Source organism: Ovis canadensis, chromosome 2 (assembly GCF_042477335.2).
Source record: "Ovis canadensis isolate MfBH-ARS-UI-01 breed Bighorn chromosome 2, ARS-UI_OviCan_v2, whole genome shotgun sequence".
NCBI lineage: Eukaryota > Metazoa > Chordata > Mammalia > Artiodactyla > Bovidae > Ovis > Ovis canadensis.
The window spans coordinates 112,554,027-112,576,515 of record NC_091246.1 but is presented as its reverse complement, the minus strand read 5'-3'; the positions used below and the strand labels follow the sequence as shown (position 1 = coordinate 112,576,515).

Sequence of the window (22,489 nt, the reverse complement as noted above, 5' to 3'; positions counted from 1 at the left end):
CTCAGATTAAGTCTTTCTGAGGTTACTATGCCGCTGCTACTGCTGCTAAGTCGCTTCAGTCGTGTCCGACTCTGTGTGACCCCATAGATGGCAGCCCATCAGGCTCCCCGGTCCCTGGGATTCTGGGGGGAGGGGTTAGGCCTACTGGGGGAGGGGTTAGGGTCCTCCTAACCCCTGGCAACACTGGAGTGGGTTGCCATTTCCTTCTCCAAAGCATGAAAGTGAAAGTGAAGTCGCTCAGTGTCCGACTCTTCGCGACTCCATGGACTGCAGCCTACCAGGTTCCTCCATCCATGGGATTATCCAGGCAAGGGTACTGGAGTGGGGTGCCATCGTAGAGGAAAGTCTTTTTTTCTCTTGAAATCTAGTACTTTGTTGTATCAAGGTGATATAATATAACTCATTTAATAGCCCTAACAGGCAGTATCAGTGTGATTAAGTCAGTTGTTTTACTGATCAAACACATAAACTATATATCAGATAAAATAATTCATTTAATTACTGATGTTACCAATGTTTCCTCTAGTGTCAGGATATACAGCCGGGATTTTCCAATGTAAAATGTGTCCACTAAATTTCTATTCTTAGAGCAGATTTAATTGGAGTATTTGATTCAGCATATTGCACCCTCTCTCCTCATTCCCTTTCAGTACCAGAGTCTAGGTTTGCACATGTTCTGTGCATCAGAGATCTCTGCCGTGAAATAATCCCAACAGTTCTCTCAGTACTTGGGAATCTCTGCTAGAACACCGTTCACTGCAGCACCCAGTCATATTTCCGTAAGCGAAAGTAATTAAGCACTTCAGATAACATAATCGCATGAATTGTAATGCAAGGCGTTGGACGGACCCTCCGGTTTGGGAAGTGAGGGGTTTGGTGAGGGGCGTTTCAGGGCTCGGGAAAGAGGCTCATCTCCTCCAGTGACGTGGCCCCAGTCTGCTCCTGTGCGCTCAGCAGTCCCCAACACCAGCCCCGGCTCCGTGACCAGGTTGCCTGACATCCTGTGTTTCTGGGAGCAGAATCAGATAATGGCTGGTCCACTCATCTTCCAAGCGTCCAGAGGAATCTAGACAAAAAGCAACACAAGATTCTTTGTCACAGCGTCATCGGCTTTAAGAGCAATCTCACCTGCAACTCCATGAACTGCCGCTGCGATGGGCGCACAGTGCCACGCTGTGCCCTTTGCGTCTCTCAGTGACTACGGCTGTAGGACTCAGCTGAAGGTTTTTCTCATGCACGATGGAGTTAAACTGACCAGCCAGTTGACTGCGGTATTTCGTCATTTCCTCAGCGGAATCACAGAATAAGGCAAATTCCTTCTCAGCAACCCCATGGAATCTAGGGGTGACTTCACTGGAGCCGGCACAGCTGCTCTGCCTGGGAAGCGGGCACTTGGGGGGAATGAGTCAGACTCTGTGAGTGCAGCAGGACGTGTTCGGAACTGCCTGAGCCACGGCAGGCCAAGCAGAGGTTCTTGTGCACGGTACAACTCGGCGAGAAAGAGGAAGGGTTTGCTGATGGAGATCGGGGAGTCCTTCCACACACGGGTGCTTTTCACTCCAGAGTTAGACGGCCTGGAGTGTGGGCTCTAGAGCTAACAGTTGGTGCTGTTCCTTCTGCCCTGGCCTGCTCTGTCTCCTTGGCCAGGTCACCTGGCCTCTCTGGGCCCGGTCTCCTCCAGGAAGGGGCGTGTGCTAACAGCCAGACCTCCCATGGCCTGAAGAAGCAGACAGAATGAGAGACGGTGTGAAATGACTGGCATGGCATCAGATTATTACTTTTCACTCTGTTCCTAAGTACTGTGCTCTGTGAAAAAACAGAGACAAAAACAAAACCAAACAAGATGAAAGAAAGAAAGAAGAAAAGAAGCTAGGCTTCATTTTGTTAAAAAAGAAAGAAAGAAAGAAACCACCCACTTACCGAGCACTGTGGTGGGGCTGCCCAGGCAGGATCTCATCTATCTTCTCAAGGGCAAGCCAAGGGAAATGCCTTTCCATCATTTTACAGATGAGAACTCTGAGTTCGAGGTCACGGCAACGGCCTAGGAGGCTCCCGCTGGTCTGCCTCTATGATTTGCCTGGAATCCTTTGCAGGTTCAAGGCCTCTTGTACTCAGGAGGCGAGCTCAGCCTGTTCTGTTTACAGTTTCACCATCTTTCTTTAACCTCCACGAGTGCAGCCTTCTGGCGGCCACGGTCCCTCTCACATGGCATTTCATGTCCTCTGGGCTCCAGTCACTTTTACACAAGAACAAACAGCCCCACGTATGTCCCCCCAGGCTTTCTCCTGCCCTTGATAAGAAGTTACGTACAAACTGAAGAGCCAGAAAGCTCTTGGCCGCTGGAACACATTACTCTGCTTTTATGATGAAAGCATGAATTGTCCTTGGAGCTGTGCCCTCCCTCTACCCCACTGGTCCATACTCATGGTCAGATAATTTGCACGGGCTTAGCCTTTTGAGGAGATCCATGTTTTTAAATATTTCGTACTTTCGTTAAAATAATTTGATAGTTGACACAGAAACATATGTTTCTTAAATGATGTAGTTAATTACAAAGAGTCCAAACTCAAAGTAGTCCAAGACTTCTTAATGGTGCTCATTTTAAACATGCCTAGAACAAAGGCTAGTCTTAAGCACTCTCCTCTCAGAAACATTTTTCCCAAAATACTATTATTTATAGTTGGAACCCAAATCAGTCACAATCTAGAACTGCTCTGCTGTTTTCTTAGTCTGTTGTTGTTTGCTGAGCTTATTTGGAATTCCTTGCAAAAGTAATCTCTGCAATTGAAGAAATGGGTCATGGAGCCAAGATCTTGTAGGTTTTAAAAACTCAACAAGAGCTAAAGGAACAGGTTTTTAAAAATAATATCAAAGCACCAGAAGTGAGTGGAAATAGACCCTTATACTGAGTTGCTATCAGAACATCTGTTTCATTCACCATCCATCACTGGGAGGAAATAGATAGCAAAAACCTCCCAACAGAGGATGTGCCAGCCCACTGGCCAAGAATCTTCTGAGAACATCTAAAGGTTTGGGTAATTTTCACTGAAATATTATTTTAAGCAAAACACCTGAAGATATGCTAACATTCTCTTGCTGCTCCATGTATATAAAAGGAAGGGAAATAGAGATGTTTGGTTTTACATGTTAGAAAAACACGGCTGGGTGCTGACTTGTGGTAGTTTTTCCAGGGAACATTCTGTGAGAGGGCACCATATCCACTTGGTAAAGCATTAGCCCCAGCTCTGACCGTGTGTGGCACAGGGGCTGTGTGGTGCCTGCCAGCAGTCAGAGCTCTGTGTCTACGTCTAGGGAGAACCTAGGAGTCGGCCCCTCCAACAGGATCATGTTTGTTTAGGGATGCCATTTGCTTTTAGGTGTCTTTTGCCATTTTGCTTTTTAAACACCTGCACTTTACTCTTTTCATGAGAATATGAAAAGGAAAAAAAAAATGGTTTGAAAGATTAGCTTCACTGCCCCATATTCCCCTCCAGACAGACAGCTGAGCACATTACTTCATCTCACATTAAATCTGAACATTTTAAGCGTAGGTGTTTGAGCCCAAGTGTGCCAAGTGACCCTGGAGATGGAAACTCTAAAGGAGACTCGGCCAGATGCCCCCCCGCCCCGCCCCCAGAGGAGGCAGTGAGGGTCCCAGAGGCAGCCCCTCGGGGTGAGGCTGGATGCAGGCGTTCTCTACCCTTTTCTGCGGCCTCCCCGCCTGACAGTTCCAAGCTGGAGCTCAGGGACAGTGAGGAGGAAGTCTAAGGAGAAGCTTGCTGGTCAGGGTCTCAGTGTGCATGAGAGGAGGCGTGTTCTTTCTCAAGCTTGGCCGCACTCCTATCAGCACTGATAACACTTGTCACAAATCCTGGACGTGCCAGCGTGATCCCTAAGATGTACCCACGCCTCCGCCGCTGCACGCACAGAAACTTTAGAAAGTTGAGAGCATTTAAAAACTCGGTGTTCTCAGTTCTGCTGGACCTTGGAGAAGCAGAAACTGGTCCCCATTTCTGGGCTCCTGAGCTGGCGTAAGGCAGTGGTGGTAGATCTCTGGGTCACCCTTCCATGCTGCCTCCAGATGGGAGCAGAATGGATATTTCCAGGCAGTTCACCAACCCTGTGGGTCTAGTCCATCCTACACACTCTCCCAAGCCAGGTAAACACTTGAGGTGGTGGCGGTTGTTATTCAGTCATCCAGTTGTGTCTGACTCTTTATGACCCCATGGACTGCAGCACAACAGGCCTCCCTGTCCCTCACCATCGCCCAAAGTTTGCCTGACACCGATGTCTTTTGCATCGGTGATACCATCCAGCCATCACATCCTCTGACACCTTCCTGTGCCGTCAGTCTTTTCCCAGCATCAGGGACTTTTCCAATGAATTGGCTGTTTGCATTAGATGACCAAAATACTCAAGCTTTAGCTTCAGCATCAGTCCTTTCAATGAGTATTCAGGATTGATTTTCCTTAAAGTTGACTAGTTTGATCTACTTGCTGTCCAAGGGACTCTCTGGAGTCTGCTCCAGCAACACAGTTCAAAGGCATCAGTTCTTTGGTGGTAACTCATGCTTACCTCTGGAGGGGGGCATGGCACCCCACTCCAGTATTCTTGCCTGGAGAATCCCATGGACAGAAGAGCCTGGCGGGCTACAGTCCATGGGGTTGCAAAGTCAGTCACGACTGAGTGCTGCACACAGGAGGCTTATCCATTATGTTCTTTCTGTGCTTACAGAAAAGCATTCTGTGTTGAGAATGGACTTGTATGTCATAAAATCATAACATTTAAGAACTATAGCTTTAAAGTTCATCAAATTAATCCCATTACCATGAAAAAAAATTTAAACTCCAGACTTCCACAGTTAAAACAGCACAGACCACTAAGTCCTAACTCCCATTTCAGAATGTCAACTCTAGCCTTCGAGAAAACCCTGCAGAACACAGGTGGTATCATTCCTGTATCCCTAACAGCCACTTGCCTGGGAATGAGCACACCAAAGTTGAAAGGCAAAGGTAAACAGTGACGTCCTGTGCTTTTTAGCTCTGTTCCTTGCAAAAATCAAGAGAGAATAAAGTTATGTAGTAGACCTGGAAAGATGGCTACAACGTGCTGTAGGTTACAGACTCATCTGTGAGTGATGCTCTAATCTGTGCGTTGAGATGCATGGGCGGGAGTCTGGACAAGAACACTGCACCCTCTAACAGTGTTTTATCTCTGAGGGTTCAATCACAGGCAAACGTCCTCTTTGGGTATCTTACAGACATCGTGTTTAATCTAAAAATCATTTATTTCAGGGAGAGAGAGAGACGGTAGAGTTCCTGCCTCAGGTCTGTGAACCCAGAAACCCTACTGTTCCATATTAACAGTGAAGACAGGGATGGGATTACTGGACCAGTTACCGCGGCCAGTGGCCTGCACACCTACATGGAAATGACTGGCGTTTTCTTGGTGACCATTTTGCAGAAAGGGCCAGGTACAACCCTGGATGTTCAGAACTGTGACCCGTTAGTGTTCATATGTTCGTTTTTGTGAGAGTTGGTCGTGAGTAGGAGAGCTGTGGCTTTGATGGTCAAGGAGCGGGTGCTGTGTAGGAGGAACAGGCCAGAAATAACTGCTGACCCAGCTGCTCAGGGACGCGCAGAGCCAGGGTTCTGAGCTGGGTTAGTGACGGGAGAAGACACCCACCGGGCTTCAGGGTGGAGTCCACCGAAAGCCACACGTTTTACAAGAGGAAGTCTGGAGTTTAGGAGTCCATTTCCTCCTTGAAAACGGTTCCATAGAAATCGCTGCGTGCTGGGTTAAACCAAGTGACTCGGGGCCTCTAGAAGTTTATGACCGAGAAATCACAGGACAGGGACCGCGTTCCTGAGACATTGTGAAACCGGCCCGCGCAGCGCTTCTCACCCTCAGGGCCCTGAATTCAGTTACTCATTGATAAGCGAACAGAGTGAACGGATTCGTGGAAGCCTAGAAAGTATCCCCTCCCCCCTTAAAAAAGAAAGAAGCCTTCCACACGATCTTTGTGCTGTGGGGCTTAAGCGCGGCACCGACTCTGATGGCACCGCTGGCTTGGGGGTGAACCCTGGACCCCCGCCCGGGGCGCTGGAATGTGCTCGGAGCCCAGGGACTAACCGCTCCTCATAAAGGAGATAAAAACCTGAGGCAGATCACCGGGCAGGCAGCCGACATCCCTCTTGGCTTAGAAAAAAGGTGGAATTCTTTCCCGTTATCCATTACTCCTGGAAGTTTCCCGAAAGCCCGTCTGTCTCAGCGCTGCCCGGGACTCGGGGCCGACCCGGGGGGCGCGGAGGGTGGGGGGCTGCCTTCCGCAGGGCCCTCCCCGCCGCCCGTCCTCCCGCCCCCTCCTCTCCCCTCCCGGGCCGGCGCCGCCCCGCCCCGCCCCCTACCCGCGCTCTTATTGCCCGGGCGCGCGGGCGGGGCGTCCGGCCTGCGGAGGCACCCCGGCGGGCGCGCGCTCCACGCGGGTCCCGGGCCCGTGGCTCTGAGGGTCCAGAGCGGCGGGGCGCAGCCGGACGGCAGGTAGGGCGGCCTTGCGCACGGGGCAGGGGGGCTCGGCCGGCGGGCGGCAGCCCAGGGCCCAGCCGGCCGCGGCCCGCGGGGGTCCTCCGGGCCTGCGGGCGGAGCGAAGCCCGGGCGCCTGGGACGGGGTCGCGGCCAGAGCTGGGGGCCGCCGTGGACCGCGGGCAGCCTGCGCGGAGGGCGGGGGCGACCTCGTTCCGCTGCGGGCGGCCGGGGCCGTCCGGCCCTCCCTTCGCGCTGCTCGTGCAGGCGCCGGCGCGCCAAGAGTCCAAGTCGAGGGAGGAGGCGCCGGCCGGCCGGGCGCGCGGGGCCGGGAGGCCGTGCGCTCGGAGCTCAGGGACCCCTGCCGCCCAGGTCTGGTTCCCCGCGGAGTGGGGTGAGGTTGTGGGCGGCGAGTGTGCTGGGTCCGGAGCCGCCGTGCTGGCCAGGGGACGCCCCGAGGCCCCAGCCGAGCCAGGCTCTCTGTGCCCTTAGCTCGTCTGAACTGGGTCTCCAGGAGCCTGGACAAGCCCGGGCTGCTTGAGACCTGGGGTCCCAGGGACGGGCAGAGTGGACACACCCTGGCCTGCGAGGCGGGAAGACGCAAGGTCTCCCTGGCGGCGTGCGCGGGGAAGGCCGCCCCTTCCCATCCTGCTCCACCCCTGCCCCCTCCCTCCCCTCCCCACCCCTCCACCCTGCCCCCTCCCTCACCTCCCCACCCCTCCCCACCCCTCTCCCCTCCCCACTCCCTCACCTCCCCACCCCTCCCCCCTTCCCCCACACCCGGCTCGCAGTGGTCCGCGGGGCCTCGGACACTGCTGGGCTTTGCCCTGGAGAACACATTCCTGGTTGGTGTTATGAAGGGTCTTGTCGCAGTAACTGCCACTGCCTAAGGAAGGATTGGTCGTCCCGGGAGTGGATGTTGGTTTGCTTCTGAGCACAATACAAAGTCATCAACTTTTTACTGACTTTTCTCATCCCCAGCGAAAGGCTTTTTCTCCTGAAAAGCTGGTGAGCTTTGATTTAGTGATGAGAGGTTTGGCTGAATTTTGTTTTTTCCCTGGTCCGTTCTCCCCGGTTTGGTTTAGTAAAAGTAGGCGACCCTGTGCCTTGGAGTGACCAAGGAGTCACTCCAGGGAGTGACTGTATCAGAAATAGACCACCGCCCACTCCAGTGTTCTTGCCTGGAGAATCCCAGGGATGGGGGAGCCTGGTGGGCTGCTGTCTATGGGGTCGCACAGAGTCGGACACAACTGAAGTGACTTAGCAGCAGCAGCAGCATGTAATCAATATACGATCAACATGCTTTCCAACTTACCCCTTAGCTGTATTTTTATTTATTCTGTTTATTTTGTACAAAATAAGAGTTACTTAGTGTGTAGTGTACTCTGTGTTTTGAATATGAGGAGAGGATGTTGCCTGGGCCCCACACCGCATCCCTTAGTAAGAATCTAGGCATGCATGTGAGCACCCTTACCATCTTGTTGGCTGTGTGAATGCTTTGTGCTCCGGGTGAAGAGTTGGGAGTAGATGATTGACAGTAACACAACTTTGTCTTCTGCGGCTGTGAAACCCGTGAATCATACTCCGGCAGCTGGTCTGGTCAGCAGCCTGCCTGATGGAATGGTGCAACAAGTACAGGCTCAGTGAGTTCCCAGGTGAGGACACCGACTTGGGGAACAATAGGTCGGTGTCCTAGTTAAAGGAGCCCTGGGGCGCTTCATTATAGGCTTGTGGGCTCTGGGTTTCAGTTGACTCTTATGGTACCGGTGGAATGCCACCTACCACATTGCATTGCAGTTGGTCTTGAAAAACTTTATTGTGTTATTTTCTCAAGAGCTGTAATCTTTGTATTACTTTTGAGAATAGTTCCTTTATTTTTCCCAAAATAATTTCCGTAGACCGTAGTAAGTCTTACACTCTGTTATATTTAAAATCACTCATTATTACTGAATTTTGAAGTATTTCCTGGAAATTATCAAGGAGTCTACATTCCTCAAGATGCTGGAGTCATAATTTTTTAAAAGTTACTAATTCATTCATACAACTGTTGACTGTCCAAACAATTGTTGATTTTCTTCCCCCAGTTTCCAGATTCCGTTCACAGTCGTTTGGAACAATGAAGATATGTTTTAGACATTGCCATCTCTTTTGTGTATATTTCATGTAAACAGTTTCATATCAACATGTGATGTGCTCTCTCAGCATGTTTCAGAAGATCCAGGTAGACACTGGGCGATGGAGGTTTATTTCTCAGACGGCCTACTGTTCTTTAGGTGGCAAAGTAATTCTCTTCTTCAAGCAAATGAGGGAAGTAGACACTGAATAAACACCACAAAAGTGTGTCACTGAGCACACTTTCCTGTGAACATCTTCTTGCGTTGATACACGTCAGCTCTTCGGAGACACGGGAAGTGGAATGCCACCAGATCGTAAAGATGCAGGCTGGTGGACGCAGAGCGGGCCTGGGGCCTTCCCCTCTCTGCCTCCCAGGTTGCTGGCTCTAGAAATGCCCTGCAGGGTTGCACTCGGTCGGGTTTGTCTCCTGGGGCAGCTCTGGTCAGGTTGTGTGGAAGGATGAAGGATGAGAGGTGCTGGGTGAGAGAGAGAGCAAGAGCTGGGGCTTGTAAGAGAGGCAGGAAGGGAAGCAACAGGAAGGCAGGCCTGAGGGGTCAGGAGGGAGAGACGCCTGCTGACGCCAGTGCCCTGGATGGCTCTCTGCAGCCCACCGATCACGGAAGGCCCTTTCCCCCTCAGCAGAACATCTTTGCTGCTGGCAGTGCTTTACGGTTGACGGTGATGGGTGACCCTCACCCTTCTGACTTGCGTGTGTGGATCCCAATGACCAGGAGGTGGGCTGAGAATATGGGTGCTTGCTCACGGCAGCTCCGTGTCAGCCCACCTGGTGCACGGTGGCCCAGCTGCTAGAGTGCCTCCGCTGCAGGAAAGGAAGGCGCTGGTGTCAGCGTGGCCTGGACTTAGGGAAAGCAGAAAGGCTTATTTGATGGGAAAGATTTCCTCCTGAGGGAGAAGCTGCCCTTTGTAGGCCAAGTGTGTCAGCCGGAAAAATGAGCAAATTTTAGGAGTTTTTGGTAAAACTTTCTAATTTTTTTCCACATAGACGTGTTCAAAACAGAGTGATAAGAAGACATACAAAACCATGTTAAAAAGAACTGACAGGGGAGGAAGGAAACTTGGGGAGGCAGCTGCCACTCCCCGGACCCCAGGGGGCACGTGTCCGGCTGTCTAGAATGGGGCCCAGGTGCCCACACCCGGTGGGAAGGAGGTGCCCTGGACGTCTGGGCACAGAGTGTGCACACTGGCCCACTCTTTGTGGCATGTGAACCGTAAGCGCTGTCCACGTTCAGATGGGCTATGCGGGGAACGTGTCTCTGTAAACCCTTCACTGGGAACTCTGAAAACTTTGGTGGAACCGTGTCCCCTGTGGTTGGGTTCCCGGGACAGCTCAGAACATTCTGCTTTGTTCGTGAAACCATAGCATGGAGCCACAGAGATAGCACAATTTTGTGGGGAATGTACTCAGAACTCCAACTTGATTTATTTTTTTTCTAGATTCTAATTCCAGCAACAGTGGCTAGCCCCCACCTTCTGTTTCTCCATTTAAACCCTCAAAGATAAAGGCACCTAAAAAGACACATTTCCTCTCATGCTCCCCGCGTGCCCACAGAGACCCCCCACCCTGGAGCCACAGAGCTAGGGGCATGGGAGGGCATAGCTGTAGCTGGCACCAGAGGGGGTGGGCACGGTGAGCCCAGTGGTCCCCCAGGCGGGCCGCGCCCTCCTCTGATGGCCCGTCAGTGGGGGCTGCCTGATGGCGACGTGACCTCGTTACTGTGAACATCACCTTTCCTCTAGAGCTTGCGCGTCAGCACTGCTAGACTGTGCGTTCAGTGTCTGTGAAGTCAGGTTCAGAAGCTTTAATAATAGAAAGAAAAGTCCCAGGTGTTTCATTCGTTCACTCGTTCATTTCTGATGCCAGTGCACGAAAGTCCCAAGCAAATGTCTCCTGGGTTCAGATAATTTGAATGCCGACGTATAATTATAATATTCTGAATAACCATATTGTAAATACCATTGGGCACTTACCTCCTACCAGAAAGTGTGCTACAGTGTATAACATACTTTATGTCATTTAATCCTCACCGTAATCCCACGTAGTAAATACTGTCAGCATCTCCATCTTAAAAATGATGCAAGTGAGCGGGTAAGAGTTTGCCCAGAGCCAGCAGGTCTGCAGAGGCAGGGCTGGACAGGTCTTGCTGGACATGTCCCAAGCCCCAGGCCCTGGCTGGACTCTGGGAAGAAAGTCAGGACCCAAATGGACACCTCAGTAGGCAAAACCTTTGCCCTCATGCAGCTTGTCTCCTAGTGATGGGAGACAAGCCGTAATCAAAGAGAGCTGACCGACCAGGGCTGCAGCTGGTGCCGTGCTGGGGTTGGGGGCGGAGGAGGGGATGGATCCCCGGCAGAGGGAGCAGTGGCGAGGCTGGGCGTCTGTCCAGGGAGGCAGGAGACAGGCGGACGAGCGGCTGTGGACAGACAGAGCGAGTCTGGGAGTTAGTGGGGCGGCGTCGCTCCTCCAGGCAGGGCCTGGCACTTCGTAGAAGCGGCTGTTACAGCGCAGCCGCCCTCAGCCTAACAGCCCAGCCAGGTGCCTGGAGAGGCCCCCAGACGTGTGGACCAAGGGCTTGACCTTGTCCACCAGAGCTCCGGAGAGACACAGGGACAGCCTGGGTCAGAGCACCTCATCGAGCACCTCAGAGAGATGGCTGATCTGTGGTTCTGGAAAGTAGGTGGGGTCCGTGGGCCAGGGGGCAGGTATGGATAGATGTAGCAGTGGGGCGGGGGGGGGGGGTGGTGGAGGGGGAGGGTGGTCTTCCTGTCTTCTCAGTGAAGCAGGAAGCAAGTGTTTGCCCGCAAGTAGGAGTGGGTGTTTGCCCAGAGGAGGAGGTATGACGGTCACCTGGAGAGGTGCCTGCACCTGACTGGCTGTCTGTCCTGGATCCCAGAGACTCAGCATCCCCTGGACCTCCAGAGGGGAGGCTCTGCTGTTCTCTGGGCCTCACATGAAGTGGAGCCTACACTTGGTAGACGCTGGTCAGTGTCTGCTGAGTGACCGTTGCAGTCCGCCTCCTGCACGCTGACCCAGAAATGTCATTCGTACCTCCTACCCTGGTCGCCAGTGATTACTCCCTGCTCTGGGGTGCTCTGATACTAGCAGTTCCTGAGGCAGCAGCTCCTTCTGTTGGCGGTTCTCTCGCTGAGCCCCACTCCCCTCTGGAACGCTGAGGTCGAGTCTGGACTGTGAGGCCGCTCTCGACTGTGTGCGCTCTGGTGTCGCTGTCTGGCAGGGACCTGAGTGAAGCCTCACTGCTCTGCGTGGTGCTTGTGCTCTTGTGAGCTGGTGGCAGAGGAACTGGCTGAAGGGTGTGGAGTCTTCATTCCCTAGTTAGAAGGTGAGCTTGGCCGCACTTAGCATTGGTGGTGTGTCAGTGGTGAGGGGGGCACTGTGCCCAAGGTCCTGCTGGGCAGCGAGCGAGGGCAAGAGTTGGAGCAGCCCCGAGGGAAAGGCAGATGGTGTGTTGGATCAGAGAGGTGACTGGGAGGCAAGTGAACAGCCCCGTGCGGTGTCCGGGAGGTCGGAGTTGGGCAGGGCCGCAGGATTATCACCACAGATAGTCCCTGGGAGGAGTGGCCCTGCCCCAAAGGAGAGCAGAGAGTGGGGACGTGGGACTCCCAGTGTTGGGAAGTGGCATGAAGGTCCTGTTACCTGACCAAGTTCTGGTCTGAAGAACCTGTCCAGTGAAAGAGCACTGAAGGAAAGCATATCCAGTGAAACCACAGGTGAACTAACTCAGAACTGGAGTTGGAGAAGTTTGTGGTTTCTCCTGGCCAAGCCTTGTTTCCACCTGTCTTCTTAACTGTGCATGGATGTGTTTGTGTAGATGTGTGCAGGTGTCTGTTTGAGGCACCTGCGAAGCAAGAAGCAAGTTCGGATGCCCTCCATGCTTTTCTTGGGGTTCAAACGGTTGTGTCATACAGAGTGTGAGCGCACACTGCCTGCACCAGCGCCTGTGAACTGCCTTGGCAGGTCAGGTCAGGATGCTCAGACAGCGGACAAGGGGCTGCATGTTGTCTCTCTAAGGGGAGTTTTTTAAAAAAATTACCTTTTGAGTGCGGTGGGTCTTTGTTGCTGCGCAGGCCTTTCTCTAGTTGTGGAGAGTAAGGGCTGTCCTCTAGGTGCTGTGAGTGGGCTTCTCATTCTGGTGGCTTCCCTCATTGTGAGCACGGGCTCTAGGGCACGTGGAGTCCAACAGCTTCAGCTCCCGGGCCCTGGACCAGCACCTGTAAGCTGAGCACAGGCTCAGGAGTTGTGGTGTACGGGCTTAGTTGCTCTCAATGTGTGGGATCTTCCCAAATTAGGGATCGAACCTGTGTCTCCTGCATTGGCAGGCGGATTCTTTACCACTGAGCCACCAGGGACACCCCAAGGGGAGCTTTTATTTGCAAGAGAGAGTGGTACCTGAGCCCGCAGTTCTCTTTGCAAGGCAGAAGCATCCTCCAGGGATGAAATGGAAGTGGTCCAAGCTCAGCATCCTTGGCCCCTCTTCCAGCGTAGGCGGGGTGGGGGGGGGGTGTCAGCTTGCAGACAGACAGAATCGTACTGCTTCGCCTAAGAGCTACTCCACAGCTACTGTGCGCTCCAGTGCCCCCCACCCGCACAAAGCTGCCAGACTTTCTCTACCCCAGTGGGCATCGTTGCTCCAGGATACCAACGAGTGAGAAATTATGTGGAATGAGTTGATACTTGGAGATGGAGGAAAGCCCGAGTATGCACCCGTGACAGGCATATCGAGGTCGAGAGTGTGGGGCCCCGGGGCTGGGTATGAGGCCAGACTCAACCGTTCATGTCACGGTTGGGACCTTCGTGCTCCCTGCAGGGGTGCTGGGCGGGGCCGGTGTCCTGCCCTCCACTGGGTGGATTACCAGTCTGATGCATGCACTCGGCAAGACTTCCTGAAGCTGCAGGAGGGCCGGTCCCCACCCCGCTCCTGCTGGTTTCTCTTTTCAGCTCTTTCCCCAGCCCACAAGGGTGGAGTGGGGGCTGCTACACCCAGCCTGGCTGCAGGGTTTCCTGGGGGCTTCCTCACAGATGGCAGATCTGGTAGAGTCCAATCGACAGCGCTGATTGCAGGTTCAGGAGGAAAGCTGTTCAAGGGCAATGTTACATGTTGAGAATTCCGGACCCCAGCTCACCTGGGGAGGCAATGTTCGTGGAGGCCTCTGGGTGGGCGCCCTCCCCCAACGCCCTCCCCCATGCCCTGCAGTGTCTCTCTGCCGCTGTAGCTCCCAAGCAGGACCCACAGGACTCTGCCCGTCTGCCTGGGGCTCCTTCTCCCTGTGGGTTCATTTTCTTTCTAATCCCATTGTTTTGATCTTCTCTAGTTACTAAGCCAGATACTTCTCTGAAATGTGAATAAAGAGAGGGACAATCAGACTGGACTCCTGAGTGCTTACTCAGTGCCCCAGTGAGTTCAGCAGTTCACTGCTGTCTTTACCTGAATCTGTAGTCGGGGTGTATTGGAAATGTACGCTGATAGTGGAGAGTGCCGTAGCTGTGTTGTGCAGCGATAATGGCCCGCTGCGTTTGACATAAGAGAGCAGTTGTGTGCAGTCCCAGAGTCGCACAGCCAGGCTGACGCTGCAGTGAAGGCTGAGTGTCCGGGGGTGCTGCTCTCAACCTTCGGTTTGAGTCTCTTTTACAAAGTGGCTTTTGGATCCTGTTCTGACTTTGAAATAATCCGTTCATCCTTCCGTCAGGGTAATTAGGTCTGGTCTCAAACAGTTTCCCTTCTGCAGTTTTCATCAAAAAAAAAAAAAAAAAAGCCAGACAATCACTCTTGTTGCCAGCAGGCATCAGCTGAAATTAGGAGTCAGGGAGGTCCTGTGGGCACTGCAGTCCCGGCTGATAGACTGAAGGCTGCGGTGTTTGCAGCCACAGGTCGGGCTGACCATCCGGGCCTCCTCATGTCGGCCAGAGCCACCTGCAGGCCTGCGCGTGGTGGGGGGTCTGTCTCACTGATGGTGCAGCGCTGCGGGCTAGACATGCACCTGTGAGCTTCTGATCTGTCCCTCTCAGGTCACCCCCTGAACCAGCCACAGAGACCGAGTCTTCAGATGAGCAGGTCCTTCTGGCGCTGGCCGTGCACAGCCGGCTGTCCCCCCGGAGCCCCGGCATTGCCCCCGTTTCTGTTGTCCTGCCACAGAGGAGCAGGCTTGGTGAGATGCCCTGAGGAGCCCTGAGCTGTATGGGGACAGAAAAGAGAGCCTCTCGCCCACCTCTGTCCCTCGTCAGCCTGCTCTCCAGCAGAGCTAGACTGAACACTGAGGACTCTGGGATACGGTTCCCGGGTCTCAGACCAGGAAAAGCTTGGATCTCAGACAGGAAGTGCCATGTTCTCTTTCAGAGTATCAGCCTGTGCATCATCAGCAAAATGCTGTTAGAAAGAAAAGCTCCACAGAAGCCTCAGGTTCCCATTACCTCAGGATGGTGAGAGTGGTGTTTACACAAATGTGCAGCTGTGTTAGCTGTGCGTGTATTTCACGGTGCATAGCGACAAGGGAGATAACACCCTCTGAGCTTGGCCCCGCGGCCTTGCCGGAAGGGAATTGTGCCTGCCACAAGACTCACTGCCAGGCTACATGTAGCAAAAATGAGATGTACCGCCACGCCTCCTGAAGCATTGTATGCTGATTTATATTTCAGGAGATAACACCCTTCAGATAGAGTATAATTTGGGAAACGGGATAATTAATGAGTTGCTGTAACCTCTAAGCCAGGCCCCGAGAAAGTTTGCAGAAGTCTCCGGTTCCACCTGGTCAGGAGCTGGTCTTTTCTGTTGAGCTCTGGTGATGTTCTCATACTTCAGAGAGAGCGTTTCAGGTTTCCCTTTGATGTTCGGAGGTCCCATGCGCTGGACCCCGGGATGCGCAGGACTGGGTGGTCTTCGATATGGTCAGAGCTGCCAGGCTGGGCAGCGGTGCTGTGGAGCAGGCAGCCTCCTTGAACAGGCGCTGGTTGCCAAGCGTGGTTAGTAAACGCTCTGCTATTTTCTAACTGCCGAGGCGGCCTAGCCCGTGACTCAGAGGCCTTCCATATTAGGTTCTGGGAGACGCAGCCGAGCTGGAAAATGGGGCTCATCAAATGCAGAGGCCACTGGGGCGGGGCGTGGCGTGGGCCCAGTGACGTCAGGGGGGAGCAAGCCCAGGCCAAGGGCCTGGCACCTGGGCCAGAAGCGGCAGTGCGGAAACCCAGACTTCCTGCCACAGCTGCACACCTTGCCAAGCCTGGCACCCTCCCACTGCCGCAGGCGTCGCCGCAGCATCTCCACGGGCGCCTGTGTTGGCGCCGAGGGCAGGTCCGGCCGTGTCTCGGCACTCTGCTTCCCAGTGCGAGCAGGAAGCTGGCCTTGTCAGTGCACTTGCCCGCGTCATCAGCCGCGAAGCAGCTGCACGTCCACAGGCTGAGGGCTCTGTGTTTCTTTCTGTTCCGCCTTCGGCCGCAAGTCCTCCAGAAAGCCATGACTCAGTTGCATCAGAAATTGGCTCTCATGAGCGGACGTGCCTGCTGGTAGAGGCAGTTCCTGGCTGGCCTGTCTCGAAACCTGAGTGCAGATGACTTCTTTATACACTGGTTCAGCACTGTCCATTTCAGAGTGTTTTGGGTACTTCTGTAATGAGTCTTAGAAGACCTCACTGCCTGGCATCCCGTGGCGGCACCCAGGGAGTTCTAAGGTGACCTGAGATTTGTTAGACGCAGTGAGGGGGAAACAGCTGTGCCACGGAAACTGAGCTGTGACTTTCCACGGCCCGTCTTCCCTGCCAGCTTCCCAATGAAGGAAGGATGGTTTCCAAATGTGACACGGTGGCGGCTGGGGAGGACATCCAGGGAACCTCTCCTTATGCTTTGAAAAGTGAGTGCCCGAGGCAGTGTCAGCCACTCAGCAGAGACCTGGGCACTCACCCTCCGACTCAGGGAACACATACCCCCACCTCGGCCCCGAGTGAGTGGGGGTGGAGGGAGGCTGGCCCAGAGAGGATGGGGAGGCCTGCAGTGGAAGCAGATGCTGAGGCGGCCTTGGAGGAGCACGACCAGCCCTCCTGGGGCAGGGAGGGTTGGGGAGACAGCAAGCAAGGCGTGGCTGGGGGAAGTTGGCTTAAGTGACCGTGGGTGCAGAAGGCTGCTGAGTGGCAGGTCCAGAGGCCGTGTGTGTGCAGGACAGTGGGGTGTTCAGCTTCGTGGCTGGAGCAGGGCCCCGTGGGGAGCGGGTGAGACGGCCTGGCCAGGCTCTCACACCAGAGTCACAGGAAATGTGCAGATCACTCTGCTGGAGGGCCACGTTCACAGACTGAGGACACGGCTGTAGACTGTCTCCAGAGGCTTTCAAAGGAATTCCAGGACCTACTTGTCACTTTCTTCAGTAGTGTCTGATTTTGATCACCTATAATACAGGAGTTAAAAAAAATTTTTTTTGTTTAAAGAAAGATTTATTCAAATAAAAAACTCAACTGACCAAGACTTGGAAGGCGTTGGCCAGAAGCACAGGCTTAGCCTTAGAGGACAGTAGAGCACGTGCCCCTGGACCCTGGTGGGCCTGCCCGCCCAGACAGTGCCGATGTGGCCAAGGAGCCCCTTCCCAGAGGGTGGGGCAGGGCTCAGAGGCACTGCCTCTGCCTGGCCTTGGAGATGGTGCATCCATGCTCCAGGAGGTCGTCTCTGCACCTCTCTCTTCTCCTCCTGGCTGACGGCCCTCCGGTCATTTCGTCACTAAACCGTCCGCTGTAACATGAGTTCAGTGTGCTCTGAAAACCCACCGTGAGCCAGGTGGATCACACCTGAGAGGTGAAGAGCCTGTGGTGTGACGTGTGCCTTGCAGTTCTGGGTCTTTCTCCCGTGCCTTGCGCTCTTCCTTCCAGCAGAATCCGCCATCCTGTCACAAATACAGAGCATGAAGCTATTCTTTGATTCACCTCCACACCCGCCGCACAATCGCTCTCTGGTACCAGACCTAGGACAGGAAGTCTGTGGCAATGACCTGCGTCCCACTGCGTGCAGCCACAGGGGAGGTGCAGGTTCCCATCGCCTGTTTTCTCCCATTTGCTTTCAGAACGTGGGTCACTGAGAGCTGAGTCTGTCCGTCTGAGGCGTGTCATTTAAGGATCTCTACGTACCTGGTGATTACCAGAAGGCATCAGTGTCAGTCCCTTTTACCATTTGGTCAACAAAGAGTTTCCTTTGTGAGAAGCACAAAGAGGTGGAATTCTCTTGCGGTTGTGTTGTGTGCACTGAAGTCCCAGTTCCTGTGCGGAGCGGGCGTGGGGCAGAAGGGGGACTCGGTGACCCGTCCACGTGGGCGGGGAAGCTGGCTTGTTCCTGCCCAGTGGCGACCTGGAGCAGAGAGAAGGCTTGGTGTGGTAGTTAAAGGTAACTGACTGTTATCCAAACTCCCATAAATTCAGTCTTCTCAGAGTCAGGTAGGTGGTGGTCCTCGAACTACAGGTTTATGCCCAGCAACTCCCCCGTGGCTCAGCAGCAAAGAACCTGCCTGCAATGCAGGAACCACAGGAGACGTAAGAGACTCAGTTCCATCCCTGGGTTGGGAGCAGCCCTTGGAGGAGGACACGGCAACCCACTCCAGTGTTCTTGCCTGGAGAATCCCATGGACAGAGGAGCCTGGGGGGCTACAGTCCATAGGATCTCAGAGTCAGACACGACTGAAGCGACAGCAGGCAGACACACCCGGTGACTAAAGAGCGTCCTGAGAAGCCATGCTCCGCACACCATCATCACCTGGAAAATCTTTAGAAACCCAGGCCTAGCGAATTAGAATCCCTGAGGGTGGGTCCTTGAGGCCTGGTTGACTCTGACAAGCACTGAATTTGAGACCCACCCTGTGAGGGAGCGTTCTGTCCCTTAACAAGGGAGAGTGGGAAGTGACGGCGCAGCAAATACCAGGAGCCGCCTCTCACCCCCTTGCGGACTAGGCGGCACTTCCATTTCTGGCTAGCGGTGCTGCCAAGGGGAAAAGCGTTCTTCGGCAACTGAGACCAAAGCCAAACAAACAGTCTCGATACTTGGTCGTGAGGACAGGGCTTAGAAGGAGTGGACTTGCGGACTGGCGGCTGGGTCTCAGTGCCACCCTGTTCTGGCTTTAAAGTGTCTCAGTTGAGCTGCTTTGAATGTTCAGTTAGAAAAAGATGGAGAAAGGCTCATCTGTTCTGGCCTCCTTTTACAGGTAAAGATAAGGTCATAAGATCTTCTCAAGGGCAGCGTGGCTGCACTCATTAACTGAAACTCACACGCCCTTTGATCTGATAGTGTCTGGAAACTTTTCCCATAGAAAGCTCAAAGTGAGCACTCACATTGAACAAGGATTGTCACGGCTGCTGTGCTCATCCTCGTGAGTCCTTGCGGAGGACGCGTGTGCCCTTGATAAGGCATGGCCTGTCTGTGCCTGCTCAGCTGGGGTTGACCCAGAGGGGTGTCCCTGACAGTCGTGGAAGAGGCACACACGCGATCCGGCCGCTTTCAACACACAGAACCCCAAACTGGGAGCTGTGTGCAGGTACCCACGTGGAGGCCCTGGGGAGAGAGCTCTGAGTACAAGCAGTGCCGGTCCCTGGGGTGGGTCAGTGGAGCTGTGAGGCTGGGTGGTTTGGGGGAAGACTCTCCACTTTACTTCATTGTCCCAGCACTTTGACTTTCTGAGACTTGAACTTCCTGCAATGAATATTCCTTTTGAAAAAAATTAGGAAGAGGACAGCATCCCAAAATGTTAGCAGACTGCTTATTAGCAGTAGAGCTGACTCAGGCACCCTGATCTCCCATCTCCGGGTTGGTGTTATTCAGGATTATTTCTCACTTCCTGTAGCAGGTAATCTGAACTTTAGAGCAAAAACTTTAGGGCACACGCGTCCTCCTCAAGGGCTCACGAGGACGAGCACAGCAGCCGTGACAAGCCTTGTTCAATGTGAGCGCTCACTTTGAGCTTTCTATGGGAAAAGTTTCCAGACCCTATCAGATCAAAGGGTGTGTGAATTTCAGTTAACGAGCGCAGCCACGCTGCCCTTGAGAAGATCTTATGACCTTATCTTTACCTGTAAAAGGAGGCCAGAACAGATGAGCCTTTCCCCATCTTGTTCTAACTGAACCTTCTAATGCAACTCAACTGCTCTACTGATTTTGCTTGTGAGGAAGCTGAGCCAAAAGGCCCTGCGACTAGAGAGCCACCCCCAGATTGTGACAGAGGAGAAGATGAGGCCCACCCCCCAAGAGTGACAGGGACGCACGAGGAAGGGGGCTTCGCGCTGTAAACTGTTAGCTCAGGGTCACCCTGCAGCTGTGGGCCGCCCCTCGTCTCAGGGCCTGTCCTGGGTGCTCTGAGCCCAGCGAGGAGAGCTGCACACACGCACAGCTCAGGGTCAGATGGAACATGGGGACCACTCTTGTGGTCGGAGCCTGGGCAGCAGGGGCCTCTGCTCACTGCCGTTCAGCCCAGCAAGGATGCCGTGCTGCTTGGGCACAGCTGTACCTGGACTCTCCCCCTCCCTGCCTCCATCTTCTCTCGAAGGAAAGCTTTTCACACCGTCATTGAGGACAACATGTTTTGCACAAAATGTGACTATATTCAGGGTGAGAAAGGAGACAGTACTGAAAACAGAAAGTGAGAATGCTTGGCAAACTTCGAGCTGTATGTCCATTTGAGTTCTGAGTTCTCAACACTGGTGGAATTCAAACCTTCAGGCAGTTTCCTCCTGTGTGGTAATTAGTGGGAAGGAAAGGCTTGGATTCAGAGAACGTGCTCCACACTGAAATATCCTGAAGACAAGTTATCTGACTTTGTGAAATATCCTGAATCCTGATGTTTAGCAAAGTAATGCAGTGTTCAGTTTTATGAATTTACTTCATTTCCGTATTTTATCAGTGTCCAAAGCTACTCGGAGCTCTGAATTCAGGACAGAAGCAACGCTCCTTCGTGCCTTCTGCCTGTTTTGACCAGATTAGCATCGGCTTTTACTGCGGACACACGTGGCCTTTCCCCTGAAAGGCAGCGTGAGGGCCCCGCGCACCCTCAGGACAGGCCGGGAGGTGACCTTGCAGTGAGCTGAGGGCTTTTCTCATCACAGCAGCAAGTGCTGGTTGAGACCTGAACGCCCGAGCAGGCGTGCAGCTCAGTGTGTCCCTGTCCCTGGGCGCTCACGTGGCACCAGGTGGGGCGCTGACCCTGGCCTGCATTCTTCCTTGGCAGTGCACAGCTTCAGGGGTGAGCGGGCCCTGAGGGGCTCCGGCGCCCCTTCCAGGGACTCAGTGCTGGGGACGCTTAGTTGTTTGCTCTTGCAGGAGTCAGACCGTGTTTCCTTGCGGGGGCAGCCGTGATGGGCGGGAAACCTGTGGCTGTGACGTGGACTTTGCTGCTCGGCAGACATGGGTGTGAGCACAGGGCAGGGGCTGTCTCTCCTGGGCCCTGGTGGGTTTGTGGACCAACCTGCGGAGAATTTGAGTCTGCTTTTCAAAGTCTGTCTCGAACACTGCACTAGGTTCTGAGATCCTAGAGAGGATTTCATGCAAACCAAACTTAATCTCCGTATTTTCTGAATATTGAAGGAAAAGGAAGGGATACTAACATTTTTACATCCCAGTCTCATGTACACTTGCCAGGTAGTCATAGAAGCAGGTGCTGTTTTCCCCATTTTTAGAGAAGAGGACGGTGAGACCTGCAGACACTCAGTGAGTGGCATTGTTGGGGTCCAGACCACGCATGGCTGGTGTGGCGCTGTGCACACCGGAGGATGAGAACCAAAGCACTCTGCCCCGTCCCTTCCTCTCACCCCACACACACCCACCAGGTGACCTGGAGGACATCTGTTCTCTTTCATTATGTCCACTTAGGAGTGGATCTCCTGAAATCTAAAGTCATAAACTCCTACCGAGGTGTTCGGTATACTTGTTTCACAAACTCCCTTCATCCTGCTTGGACTTGAGATCATAAGCAGCAGAGGGTCTGACCTCAGGCGGAGTGGTCAGAGTCTTGTGTGACCTTGGAGCTGGGCAGCTTTATGGCCTAGTCCCTGACCAGCCAGCCTGGAGTGGAGCAGCATATGGGGCCTGTGCAGTCTTGTGTCCCCTGCCCCAGGAAGGGGCTAGACAGGCTCCTGGGGGTGATGCCCCCCTGCAACCAAGAATTCATGAAACAAGAGTGAAGCGTCTCCTGGGCTGTGAAGCTGTGCACCCCACCCCCACCCCCAGACATCCTCTCAGGATGACAGTTCTTTACACACCAACCTGTTTCAAAAGCCTGGAGAGGTTGGTCTCCTTTGTCACTGGGGTGTTTTCTGACGGCGCCATCCCTGACTATCGCTTGTCACCTGCTCTCCTGGTGCAGCTCGGGAGCGGGCAGGCATGTGCTCGCGCACCGCTCCTCCTCCCCCCACAGGCGAGCGTCCTGGCACTTCCGGCACACTCCCCACACTCACACCACGTGACTTACTGTTTCAGAGGCTGCCAACCTCTGTTCCCACCCGTACCCCTAAATCAGATGTGACCTGCGTGTGTCAGACGGAAGAAGGAGGTGCAAAAAACCTTTATTTGCAGAGTTGATAGGACAGTTTCTAGTTTCTTAAATTGGAAAATCCCTATGGATTTTTTGTATTCATCCCAAACTGACTTCTACCGAAAGTTTCATTATCTTAGCACTTTAATAAGTAATTGATCAAAAAACCATTAAGGCTAAAAGTGGAAAAAAACCTTATAGGTTTCTTATGCCCAGTGGATAAGCCCGTAGATGGAAACCCTACACACTGGCCCTTTCCAGCAGAGCAATCAGTGTTGAACCATCCAGTTGCTGACATGCTGTTTAGGGCAGACGGCGGGAATCCAGCCACCAGGATT

The 22,489-nt window shown here is 53.6% G+C and overlaps 1 protein-coding gene and 1 long non-coding RNA gene across 10 annotated transcripts in view; one reads left to right on the top strand and one right to left on the bottom strand.

Annotated features, from left to right (window-relative positions):
• PALLD (palladin, cytoskeletal associated protein) overlaps positions 1 to 22,489 on the top strand; it is a 376,038-nt gene that overhangs the window by 294,748 nt on the left and 58,801 nt on the right. For 2 of the 9 annotated variants that reach the window (XM_070292228.1, XM_070292226.1), the window contains exon 1: positions 6,431 to 6,540. The exons of 4 other annotated variants lie outside the window; for them this stretch is intronic. The gene's annotated coding sequence lies outside the window, so the exon portion shown is untranslated. Of the gene's footprint in view, positions 1 to 6,388; positions 6,541 to 6,820; positions 6,895 to 22,489 lie in introns of those variants that run through there. 3 more of the 9 variants (XM_069576800.1, XM_070292227.1, XM_069576801.1) reach the window with 3 other exon arrangements.
• On the bottom strand, positions 477 to 2,364 carry LOC138433715 (uncharacterized). The gene is made up of 3 exons (XR_011254439.1): positions 1,921 to 2,364; positions 1,256 to 1,806; positions 477 to 1,066 (listed from the first exon to the last, which is right to left on the bottom strand). It is a non-coding gene; the product is annotated as an uncharacterized lncRNA (long non-coding RNA).